This window comes from Spermophilus citellus, assembly GCF_964194105.1.
Source record: "Spermophilus citellus genome assembly, chromosome: X".
In the NCBI taxonomy this organism is placed as follows: domain Eukaryota; kingdom Metazoa; phylum Chordata; class Mammalia; order Rodentia; family Sciuridae; genus Spermophilus; species Spermophilus citellus.
The window spans coordinates 45260813-45270285 of NC_138190.1; positions in this window are offsets into that span (position 1 = coordinate 45260813).

The window sequence follows — 9473 nt, forward strand, 5'->3', positions numbered from 1 at the left end:
TCTGGGCCTTCTTGGCTCATGGCCTGACAGCAGACCCCTGGAGGTTTGGTGTGTATCACCCTCAATCACAGTCAACTATGCATTGCTGAGGTCAGGTGCCCTGTATGTGTTCTCTCTTTTTTTTTTTTTAAAGAGAGAGAGAGAGAGAGAGAGAGAGAGAGAGAGAGAGAGAGAGAATTTTTAATATTTATTTTTTAGTTATTGGCAGACACAACATCTTTCTTTGTATGTGGTGCTGAGGATCGAACCTGGGCCGCACGCATGCCAGGAGAGTGCGCTACTGCTTGAGCCACATCCCCAGCCCTGTATGTGTTCTCTTGAACAGCTGCAGCAACTTGTCTTTAGCACAAAGCAAAATGCTACATTTAATTTCCACTCCTGCAAGTAACCAATAAAATGAGCTCCCTTCTTTGGTTTAGGAGGCCAGCCTGACGTCTTGGAGTTGTGTCTCCCATCCTAAATGGAAGCCCTAATACAAGCCTTCCCTACAATATTCACTTGACTGACTCAATTTCTTTTCCATCATAATTGGGTCAAAAGATCTCAGTGTCCCACTGGTCAGGTGGTGCATGCCTCTAATTCCAGTGAGTTGGGAGGCTGAAGCAAGAGAATCACAAATTTGAGAACAATTTAGCAAGATCCTGTCTCAAAATAAAAACTAAAAAGGGCTGGGGGTATAGCTCAGTTGTAGAGCACCTCTGGGTTTGATTCTCAGTACTGCAAAAAAAAAAAAAAAAAAAAAAAAAAAGAGAGAGAGAGAGAGAAAAGAAAAAAAAAAAGATCCCAGTGTCTGGTATTATTAACACCCAAGGTGTGTTAGGAGGTAGAACCTCTTGGCAGGTGGTGAGATCATGAAGGCAGAACCCTCTATAATGGAATTGACACATGCCTGTAATCCTAGTGGCTCAGGAGGCTGAGGCAAGAGGATCACTAGTCCAAAGCCAGCCTCAGCAAAAGCAAGGTGCTAAGCAACTCAGTGAGACCTTGTCTCTAAATAAAATATAAAACAGGACTGGGGAGGGCAGGGGTTGTAGCTCAGTGGTGAGAGTGCTTGCTTTGCACGTGTGAGGCACTGGGTTCCATCCTCAGTACCACATGAAAAAATAAAGGTATTATGTCCATCTACAACTAATGGGCTGGAGATATGGCTTAATGGTTGAGTGCCTCTGAGTTCAATCCCTGCCACCCCTCAAAAAAAAAAAAAAAAAAAACGTTTCTATTATAGGGCTGTGTACCTCAGTGGTAGAGCACTTACCTAGCATGCACAAGGCTCTGGATCAATCCCCAGCTCTGCAAAGAAAAAAAGGTTGTTGTACATTTATATTGTATAGTCATTTTACCTTTTAAAGTATGCAGAAAAGTAGAGAATATGATGTAAGGGTCCGGCGAAACGTCGGAGAAGGAAAGACCACACGAGACTAGCTTCATGCAATTGCAAGGGGGATTTTTATTAGGGATCCGTTCCAACGCGTTGGGACTCTGTGCTCACTCAAGAAGGGAGAGCAGCCCAGAGCCCAGAGCAGAGGTCAAGCAGAGCTTAAGTACACTTTTTGGAGAGGGCGGTGGGCTTTGCATACATCAGAACAAATCATCATGAGGCGCGGGAAAATTGAACAACAATTCTGATACATGATTAGTCCATTCATTGGCGGGAACAGTTTGGGCAGGGGTGATTGGTCACTTCTAAGTGGGGTACACATTCAAACTGATTGGTTCTGGGACCTGGATGCCTACGTGCCATGTTACCTGGAGCCCTTAGCTATTAAACAACCAGGGAATCAATGGAGATATTTACTGAGCAGCTCCTGCATTATCCTAACAACTTACAGGTTCCGGGGATAGCAGGGGAATTGTAACAATAGGCTTTTACCTTTTAGCCCAGGCCTTGTAATCTAGAAGCTTTACAATGCCCTAGTCTTTTACACTTTAACTCAGACTTTTGCAGCTTAGAATCAGCTTAGAAATTTTACCCTTACAATGACACTCCTAGTTTTATCACATTTTGCCATATTTCATATTTTTTAAACATTTTGTTTTTAGTTGTAGTTGGACACAATACCTCTATTTTATTTATTTTTAGGTAGTGCTGAGGATCGAACCCAGCACCTCACACATGCTAGGCAAGCACTCTACCGCTGAGCCACAACCCCAGCCCTTATTTTTATTTTTGAAGTGCTAGAGATGGAATCCAGGCCTTGTGCATGCAAGCAAGTGCTCTGTCACTGAGCTACATCCCCAGCCACTTAGTTTTTTTTTTCCTAATAAAGCATTAAAGATTGTGGCTCAGTGGTAGAGCATTCATCTTGCCCATTTGAGATCCTGGGTTCTATCCTCAGCACTACATAAAGATAAATAAATAAAAGGTATTATAAATTTATTTTTAAAAAAGATATAGTTTTCTCCCTCTCAGTTCCCTTTTCCTAGTGCATCCCTTTTCCTCCCCCAGTTACCCTAGTTTGGAGTTTGGAGTTTATCATTCCTGTGGGTGTTTTGTCCTTTGACTTTATATGCCTATTTCAGAAATGTTTTCTAGTATTTTGTAAACATGAGGTAGTCTTGTTTTGCATGCTTTTAAACCTTAGACCTGTATTAACACCATGTGGCCCCTCCTATAGCTAGCTTTTCATCCCTCATCCTTGTGTATGTTGGAATGCACACAGCTCTAGGTAACCCTTATATTTACATGGTGTTCTCCAGCATCCAAAGGACTTTGGGGGTCTGTTATTTCCTGTGATCTTCACAACAACAAGGCTTGTGATCCCCCACTGAAACCAAGAGGAAACTGAGAACCAGAATGAAGTGACTTGCCCCAAGACCACAAAGGGACAGAGCCCTAGGCTTACAGGCTCTGCATCATTAGAAAACAGGGGTAGGCAACCAGAAGACAGGCAAGTGAGAAGGAGAGGATAGGAGCGTGAAGATGTGGGTAGGGAAGAAAGGTAGATGAGGGAGAGGGAAAGGGCAGAGCCAGCTGAAGGTGCTATATGGCTTTAAATCTACCAGTGATTCTGATTCTCTAGGCGGATCATTGGGATCACCTGGGGAGCTTCAAAAACTACTAATGCCTGGGGCCCACCCCCAGAGATTCTAATGTGATTGGCCTGCAGGGAGTCCTAAGCAGTAGGTTGTTTAAAAGCACTCCAGCTGAATTGAATGTATAGTCAGGGTTGCAAACCATTGCCTAAGAAAAGCAACTTGTCAGGCAGTGAATTGCCTGAGGGGGCGTTACTCAAAGGCTAGCTTGTTAACATTAATAAGATCTTAGACTTAGAAGGCTGGCTTGATAATGCAATGTAAATAAGGTATTGAGATCTTAGACCTAGACAGCAATGGGCTAAAATGAAGGAGGTGATAATCCAGTTCCCTTAGTGCTGTTCATGCTAGTCTTAGACTATAGTGTTCAGTTATAAGGGCTTTGAGTTTAAGGAGAGCCCAGCAATTTTCAAGATGAATACCAGTAAACCCCCACAGAGTAATAGAATTCAGCAAACATTCTAAGTACTTCCTTTATGCAGGGCTGCCTGTGCTGCAACGAAGGAAGACAGAGGGAAAAATTGTTATCCTAAAGATAACAGACTGGGGACCCAGACAAATACACAGGCAATTAACACAATTTGGGAAGTGCTATAGATAAGTCCAGAGTGCAAGGGAACAGAGGGCAGAGAAAACCAAACTGAACCTCAAGGAGACTGGCACAGAGGCTCAGAGTAGGCTTCAGTGGAGCTCTACACATTGAGCAAGTTCTTTTTGCGTGGGGAGGTGGTGCTGGGGATCAAACCCAAACCCAGGGCCTCATACAAGTACTCTGCCATTGAGCTACATCCCCAGCCCATAAGCAGAGTCTTGAAGGATGAGTAAAAGTTATTTAGGCAAATAGTTGAGGCTGGGGAGGGTTAGGAAGCACATAAGTGAAGTGTCAAGTGCAAGTGCAGGCTGCAGGAGGCCAAATGGTTGTGTGTGGCAGAACACAGGAAATTCAAACCTATGTGGTAAGGATAAGTAGGTGATAAGGCTTGGGATGGCCTGATATGATGTTAGGTCTCTGTTGTCCCAGCTACTCGGGAGGTTGAGGCAGGAGGAACACTTGAGTCCAGGAGTTTGAGACAAGTCTGGTCAACAATAGCAAGACCCTGTATCAAAAACAAACAGCCAGGCATGGTGGTAGTGCACGCCTGTAATCTCAGTGACTCAGGAGGCTGAGGCAGGAGGATTTGCAAGTTCAAGACCAGCTTCAGCAAATTAGTGAGACCGTAAGGACTTAGCCAGACCCTATCTCAAAATAAAAACATAAAAAAGAGCTGGGGTGTGACTCAGTGGTTAAGTGACCCTAGATTCAATTCCTGGTACCAAAAAAAAAAAAAAAACCCAAACAAATGAACTACTGGAAAGGTGGCCACTGTGTGTTGTGCCCAGTAGCCCCTACTGTACCCTATGGGCAGCAGGGTGTAATCCAAGTGAAGGAGCTTGAAGAGAACAAGGAGAACCTTATAGAGGAAGAGACATCTATGATGAGTAGAAAATCAGCAGTCAGGGATGTGGGATGGAGGATAGAGGAGGACGGTGTTAGCAGAGGTGTGGAGGTAGGAATGGGCCTGACTCAGTCAGGTACAGTGAGGGGACTCATCATCTGGAAGGTGTAATCAAAATCATTTGAGACTTTTAAAAAATATCAATGCTATGTTGGCTGGGGGTATAGCTCAATGGTAGAGCACCTGCATCGCAAAAACCAAACAAACAAGGAAACAGTGCCTGGGCTCTACTCCATAGCCCCCACATAAGAATTCTGATTTTTGTGATCTGGGAGTGGGGTCTAGGCATCAGTTTTGTTTTTTCTGTGTGATTTAAAATTTCAGCTAGCCTTGAGAGACACACTATAGGAGAGCTGTTGAAGACATAGATGGAAAGGTCAGTTAGAGCTAGATACCATTGAATATAAATTAGTTAATTTGTTTGTTTGTGTGTGTGTGTGTGTGTGTGTACACATGCACACATGTGTGTGCATATGTGCACATGTATGTACGTGCTGGGTATTGAGCCCTGGGTCTCATAAATTCTAAGTATACGATGTACCATTGAGCTACATCCCAGCTTAGCTAATATGTACTGAAAGCTAACTATGTGCCACAGTCTTGGTGGATATTAATACATTTGACCCTCACAACTCTGAGGATAGGTACTATTATCCTGTGTTGCAGATGAGGAAACATGAATTTGCCCAAAGACATGTACTAAAGTGGCAGACGATCTGGCTTTAAAAGCCTATCCTAAAAGGACTTGTTTTCCAGGCCAAAGAGGTTGAGTTTCTTCTGCAACCACCTTTATTAGTTCAATGTGTATCTGTCCAGAATTTCTTTATGAATTTACAAGCAAGTACAAATATATACTCTTCATTTCTTCACAAAAGATAGCACATTTTTATACTGTTCCGTACCTTTTATTAACAATGTACCCTGGAAATCCTCAGTTGTTGCTTTTGTTTTGGCAGAGCTGGGGATGGATTCCAGGGCCTCACGCACACTAGGTAAGTGCTCTACCACTGAGCTACATCCCCAGCTTTCTCATTTTTTTATACAGCTCCTTAGCATTCCTTTGTGTGCATGTACCTTACTTTATTTAATGTTGGATTGTTTCCAGTTTCTGGCTATGAAAATGCTATAATGAATAATCTTGTATCATTTTGCATATGCCCAGAAATGGAATTACTGGGTTAAGAGGTAGATGTGCACTTGCTTTATTTGTGATACTAGGCAATTGAATCAGGGATGCTCTACCACTGAGCCACACCCCACACCGTTTTTTTATTTTATTGTGAGAGAGGATCTTGCTAAATTGCAGAGGCTGGCCTTGAACTTGATCCTCCTGCCTCAGCCTCCCAAGTTGCTGGAATCACAGGCATGCACCACCTCACCCAGCATAGATGTACATTTGTAATTTCAGTATATGTTGCCAAATTGTCCTCCATACATGTTGTACTATTTTGCATTCCTACCCGAAGTGAATGATAGTATATAGGCACATTTCTAAAGAATTAATTTTTTTTTTGAGACAGGATCTTTCTATGTTGCCCAGGCTGGCCTGGAACTGACGATCTTTCTGCCTCAACTATCTGAGTAGCTTGATTACAGGTGTGCAACCACTGTACTCGATTGCAAACTACTTTTTGAATTGGTGATATAAATCTGCTTCAAAAACAGAAGTGAAGCCAGGTTTAGTGGCTCATGCCTGTAATCCCAGAAGCTCCAGAAGATATGGTAGGAGGATCACAAGTTCACAGTCAGCCTCAGCAATTTAACAAGGCCCTAATCAACTTAGTGAGACCCTGTCTCAAAATAAAAGATAAAAAGCACTGGGGATGTGGCTCAGTAGTTAAGCACCCCTGGGTTCAATCCCTGCTACCAAATTTAAAAAAAAAAAACTGAAGTGAAAAGAAATGCAATTAAAAGCTTCCTGCTAATGCTAGCCAGCATCCACCCTCACCCTGCCATTAGCCATTATTAGTCATTTATTATATACTCTTGTGTTTCCCCCCTCTCTCTTTCTATTTCTGACATAGATTTTTAAGACTTATTAGAACTTTTTCAAACATATGTAAAAGTAAACAATTCTTCTGAAAGGGCTGAAACAGTCTGGGTCCTATGAACTGTCAAACAGGGACACTGAAAAAACTGGGAATAGAATCCATTGGAGGAGCCAGGGGTATAGCTCAGTGGTAGAGTGGCAGAGCATGTGCTTAGCATTTGCAAGGTCCTAAGTTCCATACACACACACACACACACACACACACACATACACACACACATCAATCCATTGTGATTAGGAGGAACATAGAGATAAAGGAAAAAAAATAAATTGAGTGTGGTGATGTGCACACGAATCTCAGTGATTCGGACAGCTGAAGCAAGAGGATTGCAAGTTCGACACAAATGGATTCCATGTTTGAGGCCAGCCTCAGCAATTTAGCAAGATCCCGTGTCTAAATAAAAGATAAAAAGGGTTGGAGATATAGCTCAGTTGTATAGTAGTCCTGGGTTCAATCCTCAATATGAGAGGTGGGAGGAGTGAGGGAGGGAGAGAGAGGAAGTAAATGAAAAAAAAATGTCCACATAAAAGTGTGAGAGAGTATACAACCAGAGATATGAAAAAAATGTGCTCTATATGTGTAATAAGAACTGTAATGCATTCTGCTGTCATATATAAGAAAAAATTAAATTTAATTTAGAAAAAAAGGATGAGAGAGAACAGAACCTATCTCCAAAAGCAAAATCCCATCATTTTGAGCTCTTCACAAAAACAGAAGAGGGAGCTATAGAATCATGAAGTTAGAAAAGCTATTCTGAGCCATGCTTCCCTCTAAACATTTCAGAAAAATTGTTTCATATAAAATGGTAGAGGTCAAACCCCTTAAAAAATTATAAGAAAAAAATAAGAAGCAAATCACAACCCTAAAGACAATGAGGAAGAATGTCAGAAAGACATGCCTAATTAACAAATGAAAACTCTATCCTAATATTTCCAAATGAGCTCAAAGAGATTAAGAAATGATATGAGATATGAAAGGACTACATAAATCAGAATGAGAAAATTCAGAAAAGGGGTAATAGAATTGAAGAAAGAACTAGCAATGAAACAAAGCCATTTCAGAAATTGAGACTAAACTACAAGGAATATAAAATCAAATAAACACAACATATAATGAATGGCTTAAGAGAAATAGATGAAAAGGCGGAGGATAGTTTTGAAGATCAAAAAGAAATAAAAAGGCTCGGTTTCAACATGAATGTGTAAAGAACTGAAAAAAAAAGAGAAACTTCCATCCTTGCAAAAAGAAAAAAAAAAGGTGGGTAGAGAGCAAATATATAACTATGTGAACTCATCAGAGAACTGAGATCACAGGACAGATGGCTATCCTAAAATTTGAAGAGAGACAAGAGCCTGCAGAGAGACACAGGACCAGACTTCTGCTTACATGGGGCTGAAGCCACTGGAAGCTTCACACATTGATAGGAACTTTCTTTTTTTTTTTTGGATACTGGGATTGAACCCAGGGGTGCTTTACACTGAGCTGCATTCACATAAGAGTGAGAGAGAGTATACAACCAGAGATATGAAAAATTGTGCTCTATATATGTAATAAGAATTGTAATGCATTCTGCTGTCATATATAAATTAAAAAAATTAAATTTAATTAAAAAAAAAGAGTAAGAGGGAACAGAACCTATCTCCAAAAGCAAAATCCCATCGTTTTGAGCTCTTTACAAAAACAGAAGAGGGAGCTATAGAATCATGAAGTTAGAAAAGCTATTCTGAGCCATGCTTCCCTCTAAACATTCCAGAAAAAATGTTTCATATAAAAGGGTAGAGGTCAAACCCCATGAGTTACACTGAGCTACAGCCCTTTTTATTTTTCATTTTGAGACAGGGTCTCGCTAAGTTGCTGAGGCTGGCCTCAAACTTGGATCCTCCTGCCTCAGCCTGTGGAGTCGCTGGAATTACAGGCATGTGCCACTGCTCCTGGCTTGATAGGAACTTTAAACGAGGAATTTTGGTGAATTGATGGAGGCTGTATACAGGCTAGGGAGAGAGTGGGAAGCTTTGGGGGTTTGCTGCCATGGGGCACTTCCCACCCTTTTCTAGGATTTTATACCAAGAACCCCACCAGGCTCTCATAAGAAGGGTAGGGGAATCTGGAGAAAACTCCCTCCTTGCCCCTACTGTGCTCCATGGAGGAGGGAAACAGCACCACACCACTGAGATTGCCTAGACTCACACCCTTATGGAACAAAAGGTTTGATCGGCAGGGGCAAGTGGAAGGCTTTTTTTTTTTTTTTTTTTTTTTTTTAAGAAGCAGAGTCTCACTGTGTTGCCCAGGCTGACCTCAAACTCACAAGCATCCCCTATACATCTGGGCTCTTTGAGGGACTATGTCCTACGGATGAGCTGTGTGAGGGTTCTTCTATGAACTGTTTGGGGTTCTGCTTCCCAGGTAAGCAGTGTACCACTAAGACACCTTCCCAGCCCCTAAAACTAAGGTTATTCTGGGTGTTTTTGTTTGTTTGGTATTGGAAATTGAACCCAGGGATGCTTAACCACTGAGCCACATCCCTAGACCCTTTTCTTTTTTATTTTGAGACAGGGTCTCACTAAGTTGCCATGGCTGGCCTAGAACTTGCAATCCTCTTGCTTCAGAATCCTGAGCTGCTGGGATTATAGGCATGTGACACCATGCCCAGTGGTTCTGCTTCCCAGTATTGTGAGGATCTTGAGTACTTTGGGTTTCATTTCCAAGGTGTGAACTCTGAGGTATTTGGGCATTGCTGACTCATAGGATAAGGTCCTGAGGTATTTGGGAGCCTGTGTCTCAGGATGTGAGGTCATTAATATGTTTGCATTTTTATGACCAAGGCTATAAATTCCTTGGAAAGTTTGGGGATCTGAGTTTCAGGGTGTGAGGTTTCTAGGCTGTATTCCACATC